Source organism: Bos mutus, chromosome 12, assembly GCF_027580195.1.
Source record: "Bos mutus isolate GX-2022 chromosome 12, NWIPB_WYAK_1.1, whole genome shotgun sequence".
Lineage (NCBI taxonomy): Eukaryota > Metazoa > Chordata > Mammalia > Artiodactyla > Bovidae > Bos > Bos mutus.
The window spans coordinates 37,880,501-37,900,052 of record NC_091628.1 but is presented as its reverse complement, the minus strand read 5'-3'; the positions used below and the strand labels follow the sequence as shown (position 1 = coordinate 37,900,052).

The 19,552-nt window shown below is 39.3% G+C and overlaps 1 pseudogene; it reads left to right on the top strand.

The window, feature by feature from the left end:
* Window positions 1–19,253, top strand: part of LOC102283653 (leishmanolysin-like peptidase) — a 175,602-nt pseudogene extending 156,349 nt beyond the window's left edge.
* Window positions 19,254–19,552: the final 299 nt, after the last annotated feature.

The following is a 19,552-nucleotide window of genomic DNA, read 5'->3' as shown; positions in this document are numbered from 1 at the left end:
TATGATAACAAACTATGGAAAGCTCTTAAAGATATGGGAATACTGGACCATCATACCTGTCTCCTGAGAAAGCTGTATGTGAGTCAAGAAACAACAGTTAGAACCCTGTATGGAACAACTCACTGGTTCATCTGTCCTGGCCCAATCAGCCGCTGTGTCAGTGCCACCTATCCCTGTGGGAGCAAAAGTAAGAGTGTGTCTGCCTCCCTCAAAGTGACCAGCCCCTCTCTTGGTACACTAGCATGGGGGCTGCAAGATTGAGAAAAGAGTATGACAGATTTGTCTGTGTCTTTAACTTATACACTGAGCACATCATGAGAAATGCTGGGTTGAATGAGTTACAAGCTGGAATCAAGAAAGACAGGAGAAACAACAACTTCAGATATGCAGATGATAACACTCTAACGACAGAAAGCAAAAAGGAACAATAGAACCTCTTGGTTAGGGTGAAAGAGGAGAGTGAAAAAGCTGGTTTAAAAATAAATATTAAAATAAACTATGATCATGGCATCTGGCCCCATTACTTCATGGCAAATAGAAGGGGAAAATGTGGAAGCAGTGATAGATTTCCTGTCGTGGCCCAGTTGGCCACTGTGTCCATGTGACTTATCCCTGTGGGAGCAAAGTTGAGATTGTGTTTGCCTGCCTCAAAGCAACAAACCCATATCCCTAGTCCTACTTTCCATACACCAGCATGGGGACTGCAAGAGGGGATGGCCCCTCAGTTCTTCAAGTGGTGCTGCACCCTTCCTGGACAAAGCCTGGGCCCTTGGTGTCCTCCCAGAGGGCAAAGTGAGTCAGTTGCCTGGTGATAGCCTCCTCCCTTCCTCATTTCTTGCAGGAGGCCTGGCATCCAGGGTTCCTTGAGCTCTCTTCAGGCTTCTCTGGTGACACAGATAGTAAAGAATCAGTCTGCAATGTAGGAGACACAGGTTTGATCCTTGGGTTGGGCAGATACCCTGGAGAAGAGAATGGTAACCCAATCCAGCATTCTTGCCTGGAGAATTCCATGGAGAGAGAAGTCTGGTGGCTACAGTCCATGCAGTCACAAAGAGTGGGACTCTACTGAGTGACTAGCACTTTCAATTTCATCCCTATACAGTCTACATGGATTTAATATTTTTTGTTGTGATGATGGTAGCCTGTACTAGATATTAAGCAGGGCCTCTCCTTAGCTCTGTGGTTTTCACTGCCCTGTCAGAGGTGGGATCTATTCCATATTTGTTGGAGTAAAAGGCCACATATCTGTTTCTTAGTAATTTCTGATATGTGGCGAGAGTCAGGTGGGATTGGAGCACTCCCAGTGACAGGGAAGCCACTGAGCTGTGGAAATGTTCACCTGGGGGGGTGCTCTGTTGTATCATTTGTTCCCATTATACAAACTCTCAGATTACACTATTGTTGGCATTGCTGTTGGCCCCATCTTAACTGTGGATATACTGGCAAAGGGCCTTGCTGTTTTTTGGATATTGTATCACCAAACCACCAGCAAAAATTCACCAAAGTAAGGTTCCAGGATTGCAATAATGGATCTGGACCTGCTGCGGGTGTTGTGAGCACAGCTAAGACTGTAACCTGGCTTACCATTCACTTGAATGTGCCCAGAAAGTTTCAGTTCAGTTCAGTTCAGTTCAGTCACACAATCATGTCAGACTCTTTTTGACCCCATGGACTGCAGCACGCCAGGCTGCCCTGTCCATCACCAACTCCCAGAGTTTACTCAAACTCATGTCAGTGATGCCATCCAGCCATCTCATCCTCTGTCGCCCCTTTCTCCTCCTGCCTTCAACCTTTCCCAGTATCAAGGTCTTTTCCAATGAGTCAGTTCTTTGCATCAGGTGGCCAAAGTATTGGAGTTTCAGCTTTAACATCAGTCCTTCCATGATTCAAGACTGCTTTAGAATGGATTGGTTGAACCTCCTTGCAGTCCAAGGGACTCTCAAGAGTCTCCTCCAACACCACAGTTCAAAAGTATCAATTCCTCTGCGCTCAGGTTTCTTTACAGGCCAACTCTCACATGCATACATGACTACTGGAAAAATCATAAATTTGACTAGGCAGACATTTGTTGGCAAAGTGATGTCTCTTTTTTTTAATATTCTATCTAGGTTGGTCATAGCTTTTCTTCAAAGGAGCAAGCCTCTTTTAATTTCATGGCTGCAGTCACCATCTGCAGTGATTTTGGAGCCTCCTCCACCTGGCCAGAAAAAAATAAATAAAGTCTGTCACTGTTTCCATTGTTTCCCATCTACTTGCTATGAAGTGATGGGACCAGATGCCATGATCTTAGTTTTCTGAATGTTGAGTTTTAAGCCAACATTTTTACTCATCTCTTTCACTTTCATCAAGAGGCCCTTTAGTTCATCTTCACTTTCTGCCATAGGGTTGGTGCCATCTACATATCTGAAGCTATTTATATTTCTCTCAGCAAGCTTGATACCAGTTTATGCTTCATCCAGCTTGGCATTTTGCATGATGTTCTCTGCAAATAAGTTAAATAAGCAGGGTGACAATATATAGCCTTGACGTACTCCTTTCCCGATTTGGAACCAGTCTGCTGTTTCATGTCCAGTTCTAACTGTTGTTTCTTGACCTGCATACAGACTTCTCAGGAGACAGGTCTGATGATCTGGTATTCCCATTTCTTTAAGAATTTTCCACAGTTTTCTTTTGGAAAGTCAAACGCTTTGGCGTAGTCAATAAAGTGAAAGTAGATGTTTTTCTGTAACTCTCTTGCTTTTTTGATGATCCAGCCCATAAATTTTACAGCTGTTCTAAATTTAGGTCAGTCTCAGCCGTACAAGAACTCATCTTTTCAGAAGTTCTGTAGGCACTGAGTCTACAAAGCCAAATTTGAGGGTGTGAATTTGACCATCTGCAAAGAGAAATATTTTTATTCCTTATTTCCTCTGGGGCTCAGTTTTGTTTTCAGTCTCAACTTTATGTGTGTGTACCCCACAGAGGTGTGCTCCCAAGGCTGTCCTGGAGCACATGTGTCTGCCCTGTGATGAGGGGACACAGAGATATTTATAGCCACTTTATTCATAATTACCAAAACATGGAACAAACCAAGATATGGTTGGATGGCATCACCAATTCAATGGACATGAGTTTGAGAAAACTCCAGGAGACAGTGAAGGACATGGCATGTCTTTGGCATGCTGCAGTCCAAGTGGTCACAAAGAAGTGGACACAACTGAGCAACCACCATTTTTTTCCTTTATGTTTTATTGGATTGTATCTTTCAAAAAAATTGTTCCATTTCAAACACGTGAACATAACATTGTTGATAATACTCCTTTACTGTTTTTGTCCATGTGAAGTGTAGTGATAGAACACCTTAACTTCTCATAGTAATAATTATGTCTTCTCTCATCTTGGTTAGTCAGTATAGAGGCTTACAATTTTACAGATCTTTTTAGAGAACCATTTTTTCTATGATTTTTAAATTGATTTATAATTCTTAATTGCATTGATTTCTCCTCTAATTACTATTATTTATCCTGCCTCCTGTAGGTTGAATGTGATCTTCTTTTAGTCTATAAATTTTGCAATCTGAGAAGGAAGGAGAGTAGATTATCTTGTGATTTCTTGATTAAGCTACTTTGTTCAAATAAATTAGAGAAATATTAAGGTAGATGGTCATCTTCAAGTTGTCCAAAAGGAAAAAAAAATAAATTTGATGGGTTATTTATTTTTTGATAAAAAAAGTTTGATGGTTTTATTAAAACTAAACAGAGACAATTAATTTGACTAGTTGAAAATTCCCATTAAAGATTTATTTGATCAAATGAATACATTATTTTGTTAAACATATGAACTTAGTTTTGAAGAACAAGGATACCAAATCTGATTCAATCCTTTGCTCTTAAATAAAAATCCAGTTCTTCTTAACTAACAGTATAATGGGGGGTTCCCTGGTGGCTTAGCTGGTGAAGAATCCATCTGCAATGCAGGAGACCTGGGTTTGATCCCTGGGTTGGAAAAATTCCATGGAGAGGGGAATGGCTACCCACTCCAATATTCTGGCCTGGAGAATTCCAGGGACTGTATAGTCCATGGGATCCCCAAGAGTCAGACACAACTGAATGACTTTCATTTTCATGTCTCAGTGGCAAAGAATCTGCCTGCCAATACATGAGACACAGGTTCAATACTGGGTCTGAGAAGGCTCCCCATACTGTTGAAAAATTAATTCCGTGAGCCACAGGTGTTGAGCCTGTGTTCTAGAGCCTGGAAACCACAACTGTTGAGCCCTCATGCCACGATTGAAACTACTGTGCCCTAGAGCCTGTGCTCTGCAATAAGAGAAGCCATAGCAATGAGAAGCCTGCACATTGCAATGAAGAATAGCCCCCACGTACTGCAACTAGAATGAAGCCTGGTTCAGTGAGGATCCAGCACAGACAAAAATAAATGAATAGATAAAAATTAAAAAGTAATAATGTAATAAGAACATCAAGTATTGATCAAATAACATTAAAATACTCATAAAATTATTGTGCTGAATATTTCCAGTGGTTTACTATCAGTGACTAACACAGTATGTAGTACATACAAAATATTCAATAAATATAGGCTGAATAAATGAGTTAATAAATAAAAGTGTCATGTGAGTCAACTAATTTTGTAAGAGTACATAACAGGAATAAATTATTCTCAAAATTAATGTGGGTGGTTCAAGAAGGCTTTCTATGTGCAATGATGCTCAAACAAAGTCTGAGAAACGAAGTAGGATAAGAAGTGAGACATACGCATTACTGATGGAAAATTCTACATCCTGTGGATGGAGAGAACACAGCCATAAGAAGTTCTGCAAAATGGTCAGTACACCCCAAGAACACAAAATAGGGTGTTACTGAGCATGAAAATGGTGAAATGAAAAGTAGGGAAAAAATCTATCTTGAATTTTCTATATAGTTAGATATTTTCTTATGTTTGTACTTGTCATTAGACATACACACTAGTTTCAAATAATAAAAGGAAGTGACTGCAATTTTCATGTTGTATAACTCATTTTCAAATCATAACTGCTTGGTAATATGCAAGATTTAATGTAATATATCTTTCCTGTCATGACAGAAATAGAATCAAGGGAATATATCTGTTCCATCAATGAAATTGGAGACAAAGGTGAAAATAAGATATGAGGTGATTATAAGGAAATGAAAAAGCTGATAATGACCCATTGTGGAAATGACCACAAGGTCTTATTTTAGTTAGTTGCAATATGTTATATTGAGCTGGCATAAAACATTAAATTGTCAAATCAGAATTTCAGAAATTAGGCAATTTTTTAGAATATTAAGCTTTACTCCTAAGCTCAAAGATCTGTAAAATAAAAGGTATGGGCAAAGGAAAAGATATTGAGATATGTGATGTGGTTTCCTAGGACCTTTTTTTTTTTTTTTTTTATTAGACACATGCTTACTGTCCCTGAGTAGCAGATGCAGTCTCTATGTGAGGTTGACATGTCATTTCATACAGTAGAGATCATTTAAGTTTTGAAACACTTCTGTATTATATCCCAGATGGTCAACTAACTTATGTGACATTTGTCAGGTCCACCCACAGCAGAAATACCACAGATGTCCTATATTTGTTATGCCTGAGTTAGAAGCAGGAGGGCTTAGATATCCATCCAGCTGCACTATCCTAACATCTATTCCTGTAAATTTCAAAATTATTTTCCATTTTCCTTACTGAGAATCAAACTCTCCCTGAACCAATCTAGTGTCTGAAGTCATGATAACATTAACTGCTCTATTTAGCCCACTTTCCAACAAGTTGAGGTCTGTTGAATTTCTCCTAAAAAATTACTATTAAGAAATAGCGTTGTCAACACCCAAATCTTGTCATTTCCTAGAAGTTTCTGTTGATACTACTCACCTGTCTTCCCCTCACCCCATTTAGGTTCAACAGATTAGATTCCCTAAGAAGTTCCTGCAGCAAATCAAATCAAACTTATGCTTCCCATGCATTTTGGTCACTGCTTTGGGGGGAAATCTCTTGCCTTAGAGTCCCAATTTATGACCATAATCATTTTTCTGGCTCTTATACTTCCTTTATGATTTCTCCACTTTCAGAATTTCCTGACTAAGAATTTTCAGTTTAGAGTGTAGTCTAAATAAAGTATCTTTCTCTTTCCAAAATGATAATTATTTTGATATATGGGCCAGTCAATTTAACCAAAAACTGTAGAATTACTGAGTAATACTTAAGTTAGAATGGCAGAAATGATATTTGATTTACTCTTTACACTGCATACTCAGAAATAGGAGAAATCAACTTTATCTCAAAGAATACTGAAAAAAGCTTATATGCAAGACAATGTTCTATGTTTTGTGAATAACAGAAAAATAAATGAAAATATATGATTTCTATGTTGATAGTCTGAAAATAAGAATTGTAACTGCCCAAGTTCTATATTTGTGTTCTTTCTTTAGAAAGATAAATAAATAGAATCTATTGATATTTTTAGATAATTTCTGATATAGCAATATCATAAAATGATTTGTTAAACAATATATTTCAAACACTATTTTTCATAGACAAAAGAGGTGTTCCTAGAATGTGGATATTTCTACTACAAACTAAGATTGAATTTAAGATCACTATAAAATAAAACTAGACACAGTCATATATAATGTACTAAAAATCTATGTGCTCACTTTCTTAAAAATAGAAACTTTCATATTTTTCAGAGAGCATTTTATTTTTTGAGTTTATCTGAATAAATTCAGAAACACTTGATAATTCAATCCCTCTAAGCAGGGAAGCTCCTGTATCCAGGGAAACCAGTCTGGGTTGCCAGGACCTAAAGTTAAGACAGGAGAAACCCTGCTGCCTGCGATGTAAGGAAGCAATCTGTTAGCCTTCTCTTTTAGTCAAGGATTATCTGTGCCTCTGATGCCTCCTGACCAATCTGGACACCCACCTATGCCCAAGTCATGTTTGTTATCTACAACCTTACTGTCCATAGTCACAGCCCACCTCACCCATGGAGATAATAGTCATGATCAAAAGCAAACATTTTCAAATCTGTACCGGTGTCCATGGCTCCACTTGCCAACAAGAAAACAACAGAAGGAACAGCAGTTATCTCCTGAATCACAGTGATAAACTTCTAAGATCTTCACTTAGCAGCTGCTTTCTCAGAGTCACTGAGCCAAAAGCACTGGCCTGTGTTTAGTATAGTGCGAGAACACAAGTTCTAGAATCAGAATGACTGTTTTGAAGTCTTGGCATTGCCATTTGCCACCTGTCAAGATTTTAGTGAATTACTTAACCATGTTGATGTTCTATAATCTTATTCAATAAATAAGGGTAAATATAGAGGCTGATTCAGAAATGTTGAGTGGATTAAATAAGACAATGTATCTAACAGGCTTATCATAATGTGGGAATGAAATCATAGCTACTTAGTAATGACATTTGCTAGTATTTTTTTGGTATGTTTATTCCTTCTCTTCTTTGACTTCTAGTGTATAGAAAAATGTACATGTACATAGCTAGATATATTAGAGAATATGATGTATGTTTTCATGATATTATGCAAATCTTAGGTGTGAGATTCACATGCTCTGCTGTGTCTACAGAAGCAAAACAGCAAGATAACTGAATCCTTAGAACAAGTTTCAAATCTGTTACCATATTGTTAGGATGAAGCTGTGGGCTTGATTCCCTCACTAACCTTGGTAGTAAAGAGGGAAATTAATGCTTTGTCCTATATGCTTAATTCCTACCTGGTCTTGATTGCCTAGCTCATAACTTGGGAAATAATCTGTACCTATTCCTGATTGAGAGAAGACTGAAGAGAGAGCATATCACTTTTGGAAATGCTACATCCTGGTTTCCATTAATCCTTGAAGAAAGAAGAATGAAAGAGAGGAATGAAGTGTTTTAAATTATAATTGACATCTAATAAAGTGACCCCACTAGACCTCTAATAAGTCTTGACCCAGTGGATGTCAAACTCTGAAATAGCCACTCCTTTATAGAGGAGATGATAGAAAGCTCCCTTCTAAATTTCTGTGCATAGAGAAAGATTTCCTTTCTTAGATAGACCAAGATACTTTCTAAAATGAATAAGCATAAGCCTCTTCTTTCCTATAATTATACATTAGAAAATTGAATTGATAGATTGTTTTCATTATCATAATCTTATCATTATAATTATTTTATTGTAATTACTTACTTGATTAACTGTGACTCTTTCTCACTTTAATCTTTCATTTCAGGACAATTCTGAAAACAAACAAACAAAAAATACACAGAAAATCAATTATTAAAGCAAAAGAATGAGAAAAACTAGAGTCAATGGTGGCCAAAGTTCCTTCCTCAATTTTCGATGAAGCATTCTATGATTGGCATCAACATGGACCTTACAGACACAATGCATTCCTGTCAACCATCTGTCACTCTCCTTGTGTCCACAGTCAGGACGTCTACCAAGCTTTCCTCTTACAAACCATTCCTTTTCCTGTTCATTACTGCCACTTTAAATTGTTGGCCTAAGAATAAATAGACTACCAATTATTTCTCCTGCAAAAATTGACTTACACAAAATCAGTAGAGAATTGCAGTTCAAGGTCTGCAACCACAGTGAGCCTTGAGCAAACTCCCAGCAAAGAAAGGAAATGAGAACTCTTTATGGTGGAGAAAATGAAGTTGGGAAGACTATTTAATAAAAGTCCAAGTTTTTCATTGGTTGGGTCATTGCAAAGAAAAAACAGGAGTCTTTTTTCTTCCTGTGGGGTTCTGCTATCTTTGCAGGGTATAAGAGTTTTTCGCTTTGGTCTCTTCACTTATTTAATTGAGGTTTCTTAATTTTTTGTGAAGTAAAATCACATCTAAATTATAAACAAGCTCTTATTATTTAGCAAAGTAAATTTTGCTAGAAATTGGTGAAAGGTGGCATAAATTGCAAAATGAACAATTATATTAAGAAGCATAAATATACCAGCAAATTTGGAAAACTCAGCAGTGGCCACAGGACTGGAAAAGGTCAGGTTTCATTCTAATCCCAAAGAAAGGAAATGCCAAAGAATGCTCAAACTACTTCACAATTGCACTCATCTCACACGCTAGTAAAGTAATGCTCAAAATTATCCAAGCCAGGCTTCAGCAATACATAAACAGTGATCTTCCAGATGTTCAAGCTGGTTTAGAAAAGGCAGAGGAACCAGAGATCAAATTGCCACCATCCGCTGGATCATGGAAAAAGCAAGAGAGTTCCAGAAAAACATCTATTTCTGCTTTATTGACTATGCCAAAGCCTTTGACTGTGTGGATCACAATAAAAAACTGGAAAATTCTTCAAGAAATGGGAATACCAGACGACCTGACCTGCCTCTTGATAAGTCTGTATGCAGGTCAGGAGACAACAGTTAGAACTGGACATGGAACAACAGACTGGTTCCAAATAGGAAAAGGAGTATGTCAAGGCTGTATATTGTCACCCTGCTTATTTAACTTATATGCAGAGTACATCATGAGAAACACTGGGCTGGAAGAAGCACAAGCTGGAATCAAGATTGCCGGGAGAAATATCAATAACATCACCCTTATGGCAGAAAGTGAAGAGGAACTAAAAAGCCTCTTGATGAAAGTGAAAGAGGAGAATGAAAAACTTGGCTTCAAGCTCAACATTCAGAAAATGAAGATCATGGCATCTGGTCCCATCACTTCATGGGAAATAGATGAGGAAACAATGGAAACAGTGTCAGACTTTATTTTGGGGGGCTCCAAAATCACTGCAGGAGGTGATTGCAGCCATGAAATTAAAAGACTCTTACTTCTTGGAAGGAAAGTTATGACCAACCTAGATAGCATATTGAAAAGCAGAGACATTACTTTGCCAACAAAGTCCGTCTAGTCAAGGCTATGGTTTTTTCAGTAGTCATGTATGGATGTGAGAGTTGGACTGTGAAGACAGCTGAGCGCCAAAGAATTGATGCTTTTAAACTGTGGTGTAGGAGAAGACTCTTGAGAGTCCCTTGGACTGAAAGGAGATCCAACCAGTCCATTCTAAAGGAGATCAGTCCTGGGTGTTCTTTGAAAGGAATGATGCTAAAGCTGAAACTCCAGTACTTTGGCCACCTCATGCAAAGAGTTGACTCATTAGAAAATATTTTGATGCTGGGATGGATTGGGGACAGGAGGAGAAAGGGACGACAGAGGATGAGATGGCTGGATGGCATCACCGACTCAATGGACGTCAGTTTTAGTGAACTCTGGAAGTTGGTGATGGACAGGAATGCCTGGCATGCTGCAATTCATGGGGTTGCAAAGGGTCAGAAATGACTGAGCGACTGAACTGAACTGAACTGAATTTAAAATATGCTAATTAAAATATCACTCAAATCTTCTAATCAATTCAGAGGTTAAAAATTAAGGTTTTAATGTAAGTCCATCTTTATTTAGTTCACTCGCTCAGTCGTGTTTGACTCTTTGTGATCCCATGGAATGCAGCACTCCAGGCTTCCCCGTCCTTGCAAATTCCCAGAGCTTACTCAAACTCACATCAATCAAGTCAGTGATGGAATCCAAACATCTCATCCTCTGTTGTCCCCTTCTCCTGTCTTCAATCTTTCCCAGCATCAGGGTATGATGAATCAGTTCTTCCCATAAGGTGGCCAAAGGACTGGAGCTTCAGCTTCAGAATCAGCCTTTTCAATGAATATTAAGGACTGATTTCCTTTAGGATTGACTGGTTTGATCTCCTTGGAATCCAAAGGACTCTCAAGAGTGCTCTCCAACACCACAGTTCAGAAGTATCAACTATTTGGCTCTCAGTTTTCTTTATAGTCCTACTAACACATCCATACATGACTACTCGAAAAAATATAGCTTTGACTAGGACCTTTGTTGGCAAAGTAATGTTTCTGCTTTTTAATATGCTGTGTAGGTTTGTCATAGCTTTTCTTCAAAGGAGCAAGTGTTTTTGAATTTCAAGGTTGCAGTCATCATCTGCAGTGATTTTGGAGTCTAGAAAATAAAGTCTCTCAGTTTCCATTGTTTCCCAATCTAATAGCCATGAAATGATGGGACTGGATGCCATTATCTTAGTTTTCTGAATGTGGAGTTTTAAGCCAACATTTTCACTCTCCTCTTTCACTTTCATCAAGAGGATATTTAATTCTTCTTTGCTTTCTGCCATAAGGTTGGTGTCATCTGAATATATAAGATTATTAATATTTCTTCCAGCAATCTTGATTCCAGCTTGTGTTTCATCCAGCCCATCATTTTACAGGATGTACTCTGCATATAAGATAAATAAACAGCGTGACAATATACACCTTGATGTATGCCTTTCCCAATTTGGAAACAGTCCATTGTTCCATGTCTGGTTCTAACTTTTACTTATTGACCAGCATACATATTTCTCAGGAGATGGGTAAGGTTGTGTGGTGTTCCCATCTCTCAAAGAATTTTCCACAGTTTGTTGTGATCCACACAGTCAAAGGCTTTGGTATAGTCAATAAATCAAAAGTAGGTTTTTTTTTTTCTAGAACTTTCTTGCTTTTTTGATGATCCAACTGATGTTAGTAATGTGATCTCTGATTTCTCTGCCTTTTTAAATCAAGCTTGAAAATTTTGAAATTCTCAGTTCATGGAGTGTTGAAGCCTCACTTGGAGAATTTTGAGCATTATTTTGCTAGTGTGTGAGATGAGTGAAGTGTGTGGTCGTTTGAACATTCTTTGGCATTGCCTTTCTTTGGGATTGGAATGAAAACCTACCTTTTCCAGTCCTGTGGCCACAGCTGAGTTTTCCAAATTGCTGGCATATTGAGTGCAGCACTTTCACAGCATCATTTTTTAGGATTTGAAATAGCTCAACTGGAATTCCAACACCTCCACTAGTTTGTTGTTCCTGATGCTTCCTGAAGCCCACTTGACTTTGCATTCCAAGATGTCAAGTTCTATGTGAGTGATCACACCATCGTGGTTATCTTGGTCCTGAAGATCTTTTCTGTATAGTTCTTCTGTGTATTCTTGCCACCTATTCTTAATATCTCCTGCTTTTTTTACATTCATATCATTTCCATCCTTTTATGTACCCGTCTTTACATGAAATGCTTCCTTTGTATCTCTAACTTTCTGGAAGACAATTCTAGTTTGTCCCATCTATTGTTTTCCTTTATTTCTTTGTATTAAAAATTGAGGAGGGCTTTCTTATCTCTCCTTGCTATTCTTTGGAACTCTGCATTCAGATGGGTATACCTTTCCTTTTATCCTTTGCCTTTAGCTTCTCTTCTTTTCTCAGCTATTTGTAAGGCCTCCTCAGACAATCATTATGTCTTTTTGCATTTCTTTTTCTTGGGGATGGTTTTGATCACTGCCTTCTGTACAATGCCATGAAACTCCACCTATAGTTCTTCAGGCACTCTGTCTATCAGATCTAATCCCTTTAGTCTATTTGTCACTTACATTATATAATCGTAAGGGATTTGATTTAGATCATACCTGAATGATCTAGTGGTTTTCCCTTCTTTCTTCAATTTAAGTCTGAAATGTGCAATAAGGTGTTGATTGTATAGAGCTTTTCAATTTTTGGCTGCAAAGAATATAATCAATTTTATTTTGGTATTGACCATCTTGTGATGTCCATTTGTAGAGTCTACTCTTGTGTTGTTGGAAGTGGGTGTTTGCTATGACCAGTGTGTTCTCTTGGCAAAACTGGTAGCCTTTGCCCTGCTTCATTCTGTACTCCAAGACCAAATTTGACTGATACTCCAGGTATCTCTTGACTTCCTACTTTTACATCCCAGTCCCCTATAATGAAAAGGACATCTTTTTTGGATGTTAATTCTCGAAGGTCTTCCAGGTCTTCACAGAGCTCTTGAAGTTCAACTTCTTCTGCATTAGTCATTGGGGCACAGACTTGGGTTAGTGTGATATTGAATAGTTTGCCTTGGAAATAAACAAAGATCATTCTGCTGTTTTTGAGATTGCACCCAAATGATGAATTTTAAACTCTTTTATTGACAATGAGGGCTACTCCCTTTCTTCTACAGGATTCTTGTCCACAGTTGTAGATATAATGGTCATCTGAAGTAAATTGCCCCATACCCAGCAGTGATGTTTGGATGAGCTCAAACAAAACCTGTGCACATCAGGACTGAAAGACCCCATAGAGGCTGAGCCAGATATGCCTCCGAGTGTGTGAGTGTCTCCTGTGGAAGCAGTGGCCTGCCATACAGTCAAGGGCTCTGGTGTATCAGACCTGGGTCATGCAGCATATGGCATAACTCCTCTTGGAGGTGGTTGCCATTAACCCCCATTAGAACCACAGAGCAGATGACCCACAAACTGAAGAACAATTATACCAAATAAATTATTGCACTGATAAAAAAGTTCTGGACCCTAACAGATTTCTCAACTTGGGTATTTGGCAAAGGATCTGAGAACCTGCAGGGAATTTGGCCGCCACATTTTTCATTTTGGAGGCCAGTGAAATTTGACTACAGAACTTCCACAGGACTAGGGAAACAGACTCTTGGAGGGCACAAACAAAACCTTGTGTGCACCAGACCCAGGAGAAATAAGCAGTGACCCCACAAGAGACTGACCCAGACTTGCCTGTGAGTGTTCAGGGCTCTCTGGTGGAGGCATGGGGTGACAGTGGCCTGCTGCAGGGGCAGGGACACTGAATACAACAGTGTGTGAACAAGACTTTTGGAAGGAGGTTGTCATTATCTTCATTACCACTACCATAGTTTGGTCTCAGGTCAAACAGGGAGGAAACACAGCCCCGTGAATCAACGGAAAATTGGTTTAAAGATTAACTGAGTATGGCCCTGCCCATCAGAGCAAGACCCAGTTTCCCCAACAGTCAGTCTCTCCCATCAGGGATCTTCCATAAGCCTCTTATCAGAGGGCAGACAGAATGAAAACCACAATCATATAACACTAATAAAACTGATCACATGGACCACAGTCTTGTTTAACTCAATGAAACTATGAGTCATGCCATGCAGTCCCACCCAAGATGGACAGGTCATGGTGGAGAGTTCTGGCAAAATGTAGTCCACTGGAGACTGGAATTGCAAACCACTTCAGTATGCTTGCCTTGAGAACCCCATTAACAGTATGAAAAGGCAAAAATATGTGACACTGAAAGATGAACTCCCTAAGTCGGTAGGTACTCAATGTTTTTGGAGAAGAGTGGAGAAATAACTCCAGAAAGAATGAATAGACAGAGTCAAAGTAAAAACAATGCCCAGATGTGGATGTGAATGGTGATGGAAGTAAAGTCTGATGCTCTAAAGAACAACATTGCATAGAACCTGGAGTGTTAGGTTCATGAATCCTTGAATTAATAAAATGAAATACATCATATATTTTATATAATACATATAGTTATATTTGGCTGTGCACATAATTATTTCTAAATGAATATAAATTAATATTAGTCCTCTATAATTAAGTAATACAAACACTAATTGAGCACACTACTGACCAACTACTGTCCATTTTTTTCAGAATGAATAGCAACATGTCTGTATAAATTATTTTTGTAGGAATCATTCTCATATTTAGGGAAACATTTTAATAAAATGACAGTCTGAGCAAAATCAAGAGCATTTGCTTCATGACATTACAGTACTTCATGCAGTACAGGAGTTGTTGGAAACATGGAAAAATATAAAAGATATAAAGGAGGTGAAGAAAAAAAAACATAATTTCTTCCAACAATGAATTTTATGAATTTAAATACTTGATTGCACAATGCACTGACCTTAAAAGCAGCAAATATTCTGTTACAGTGTTGGCTTCAAGCATTTTTTGTGCTGTTTTATTCTGCCAATTTGGAGAAAGGAGGTAAATTATTAATTTTATTGCTAGAAAGTAGAACTGGCTGTTAGTCTCCAAAAATTGTTACATTTAATAAAGTTAAATGAGAACTTGCATATGTACAAGTTGGGTTTAGAAAAGGCAGAGGAATCAAATATCAAATTGCCAACATTTGTTGAATCATAGAGAAAGCAAGGGAATTCCATAAAAACGTCTATTTTTGTTTCATTGACTACGCAGAAGCCTTTGTGTAGATCAAAACAAACTGTGGAAAAGTATTAAGGAAACAGGAACACCAGATCACTTTATCTGCCTCCTGAGAAGCCTGTTGGTGGGTCAAGAGCAACAGTTAGGACAGGACATGGAATAAGAGACTGGTTCAATTTGGGAAAGGAATATATCAAGGCTGTATCGGAGAAGGTGATGGCACCCCACTCCAGTACTCTTGCCTGGAAAATCCCATGGACAGAGGAGCCTGGTAGGCTGCAGTCCATGGGGTCGCTAAGAGTCGGACACGACTGAGCAAATTCACTTTCACTTTTCACTTCCATGCATTGGAGAAGGAAATGGCAACCCACTCCAGTGTTCTTGCCTGGAGAATCCCAGGGACGGGGAGCCTGATGGGCTGCCGTCTGTGGGGTCACACAGAGTTGGACATGACTGAAGCGACTTAGCAGCAGCAGTAGCAGAAAGGCTGTATATTTTCACCCTGTTCATTAAACTTATATGCAGAGTTCAGTTCAGTTCAGTTGCTCAGTCATGTCCAACTCTTTGTGACCCAGCATGCCAGGCTTCCCTGTCCATCACCAACTTCTGGAGCTTTCCCACACTCATCTCAAACATATGCAGAGTGCATCATGAGAAACGATGGGCTGGATGAATCACAGGCTGAAATTAAGATTGCCAGAAGCAATCCTAATGGTCTAGTTAAGGCTATGGTTTTTCCAGTGGTCATGAATGGATGTGAGAGTTGGACTGTGAAGAAAGCTGAGTGTTGAATAATTGATGCTTTTGAACTGTGGTGTTGGAGAAGACTCTTGAGAGTCCCCTGGACTGCAAGGAGATCCAACCAGTCCATTCTAAAGGAGATCAGCCCTGGGATTTCTTTGGAAGGAATGACGCTAAAGCTGAAACTGCAGTACTTTGGCCACCTCATGTGAAGAGTTGACTCATTGGAAAAGACCCTGATGCTGGGAGGGATTAGGGGCAGGAAGAAAAGGGGACGACAGAAAATGAGATAGCTGGATGGCATCACCGACTTGATGCACATGAGTTTGAGTGAACTCTGGGAGATGGTGATGGACAGGGAGGCCTGGCGTGCTGCGATGCATGGGGTCGCAAAGAGTTAGATACGGCTGAGCAACTGAACTGAACTGAATGGGAGAAAGTGAGGAGGAACTAAAGAGCCTTTTGATGAAAGTGAAACAGGAGAGTGATAAAGTTGGCTTAAAACTCAACATAAAAAAAGAAGAAAAAAAAAAACTAAGATCATGGGATCTGATCCTATCACTTCATGGCAAATAGAAGAAAAAGTGGAAGTAGTAATAGATTTTATTTTCTTGGGCTGCAAAATCACTGCTGATGGTATTGCATAAAAGATGCTTGTTCCTTGGAAAATAAAGCTCACTTTACCATCTAAGCCACCAGAGAATCCCATTAAAAAGCAGAGATAGCACTTTACCAACAAAGTTCCCTTCTAGTCAAAGCCATGGTTTTTCCAGTAGTTACATATGGATGTGAGATTTGGACCATAAATAAGGCTGAGCACCAAAGAACTGATGTTTTTGAACTTGTACTAGAGAAGATTCTTGAGGATCCCTTCAATTTAAAGATCAAACCAATAAATCCTAAAGGAAATCAACCCTGAATATACACTGGAAAGACTGATGCTGAATCTGAAGCTGGAGCATCAATACTTATGGTCACCTGATGCGAAGAGCCAAGTCATTGGAAAAGTCCTGCCTCTGGGGAAGATCAATGGCAAAGGATAAGAGGATGGCAGAGGGTGAGATGGTTAAATAGTATCACCAACTCAATGAATATGAACTTGAGCAAAGTCCAGGAGATAGTGAAGGGCAGCAGAGCTTGGCATGTTGCAGTCCATGGGGTCACAAAGAGTCACAAGCATCATAGCTACTGAACGACAACAACAAGAACAAGTTTAGAGTATGCTTTTAGTTAACATAAATTTACTTGCATTTTGCTATCTTATGTTTTTATTAAAAAATATTATTTGGTCTTGACCTGAAGATGGCAGCTGAGTTGAGTAGAAGAGCGAGCTCCTTGGGTTCAAGTTAGGGCCCCAAGCAGGTGGCACAGGAGTGGTTCTTTATGGGTCCAAGGCATTTTACTCTTGTTGGGGGACTCTAGGCAATCACCACATCTATTCCTGTCTTCTTGCACAGTTATCCTCTCTGCTGGCACCATGCCCCTCTGATTCTGAGGTCATAAATAATCCATCTTAAATCATGTTGTAAAGAGTGATGCTAATTAACATTTAACAAGTAAGACTATAAAAGTATTGAATAGTTGCTTCCTGAGAAATGACAGTTTATAAAGAACAAACTTTTCTCACAAGCTGTTTCCTATTTAGAGAAGATTTTTCAGGTTTTTAAACCTGCAGGCAGTATATTAACTAGTAGACAATGTACAACAAACCAATTTCAGTATCTATGGAAGGAAAATGATCACCATAGATGCTGTACTAAAGAATGTGCAGAGCATACAAATATGGACCCATTATCATGCCTGAGGAGCGCCTCCAGCAATGCAGAGTCCACTCTGGGGATAAGTTGCCCCTGTGGAGCAGTGGATGTGCCAAGTCAAGAGCGAGTCCAGGATGAAGATTTTGTTCTTTATGTAGGTGCTCTGGCCACTAAGAGGTGCCATCATAAGAACATCATTTCTTATTCAGCCTATTGTCAGCAGGAAGCACAAAATGGACAGGCCAATAGCAGGGTATGCTAACCTGTGTCCAAATATGATCTCTATCCAGCCTCAGGTGCTTCTTGGAATGCTGTCCATAGTGAAACATGAGATTATTCATGCCCTGGGTTTCTCTTCTGGGCTATTCTACCATGATAAAGATGGAAATACTCTAACTTCAAAATATGCAGATGGTCTCCCACTTTTTATCTATCAAATCAGATCAGATCAGTTGCTCAGTCATGTCCGACTCTTTGTGACCCCATGAATCACAGCAAGCCAGGCCTCCCTGTCCATCACCAACTCCCGGAGTTCACTGAGACTCACGTCCATCAAGTCAGTGATGCCATCCAGCCATCTCATCCTCTGTCGTCCCCTTCTCCTCTTGCCCCCAATCTATAGTTTTGGATTTTATCAATGGAGGGATAAAGTAGTTCTGAAAGTGGAGAGATTATGGGACATTCGCTATAATAAGCGAGTTCTTCACACTGTCTATCTTCTAGTAATGTATTGTGTTGTCGATGAAGCACAGAAACAACTGTCAAATTCTGGAGGGAATGGAACTTGAAAATCTTGGTGGTATGGACACTGAACTTAACCATTGGGAAAAGTGGTTATTAGAAAATCAAGTAATGACTGGTTCTCCTATGCAGAATCTGGTTCTCTCTCAAATCGCCCTGATTTTAATGGATGATATTGGCTGGTATAAAGTTAATTACAGAATAGCTGAGAAAATATACAAGGACAGAGGAGTGGGCTGTGACAGTGTCAGGAAGAGCTATAAATTCTGGATTGACCAGCAGTGACAGGGGAGACAGATGCTGAACCCTTACTGTAACATACTCAGAAGCAATCTATTGCAATTAACTTGCAGGCAGGACCAGAGAGCAGTTTCAGTGTGCAATTTGCAGAAGTTTCTGAAACGTCTGCCATAGGAATACCAGTGGTTTGATGAACTCACTGGAGTACCTGCAGAAGATCTGCCTTATTATGGTGGTTTAGTAAAAATTGCTGACTACTGCCCTTTCAGTAAGAAATTCAGTTTTTATTTAAGTGGTGAATACCAGTGCAGGTCAGATTGTAAAGTACCAGACCTTTGAAAAAACTATGGTGCTGAAAAATATGGACCTCATTCAGATTGTCTAATTCAGGAATTAGCTTTTGTCATGGAAAAGTGTGAAAAGAAGCCAAGTTATCTGGACTGGGGCATGGATGCTATCAGGTTTCTTGTTCTCCACAAGGTCTGAAGGTTAGGGTTCAGGATATTTTATATTTGTTTAGTTGGGCTGGGCAGATCCTCCCTGTCAATAGCCAGATGAACAGCTGGATTCACCATGTAAATCTGCTCTGCCCATTCTGTTGGGACTTCTGTGAGCTTTGTTCCCTTGAGACAGGTTCTCCAGCTGCTAACCTGACTCAAGCACTATACCCTGGATCTCTGTTCCCATTCCTCTAGCCTGGTGGTCACCCTCTGGCTTCTGTTAGGCAATCTATTTCCTCTGCTGGCTTGATTTCTACTGTGCATATGACAATAGAAATAGAAAAGTGAATTCTCAAGGCATTTTTTTGTGTGTCATGTTCCTCCGAACAAAGCATAAAACCTTGGCAAGTGCCAGCCTATGCAGATGGCAGAAGTGTCATTCCTGACTTTGGCTTGGAAGTGTTGACCACAGTCAGGTCTTGCAGCAGAGCTTCACAGCAGTCATTCCTCATCAGAAACCCAATATCCTCAAAGTTTAGAGAAGGAGCAGGAATTCCAAATCACCAAGTCTCTACTTTTCAGGATACATAACCATCTTGAAGTTTTCTTTTGAAGGTAGGATAATAG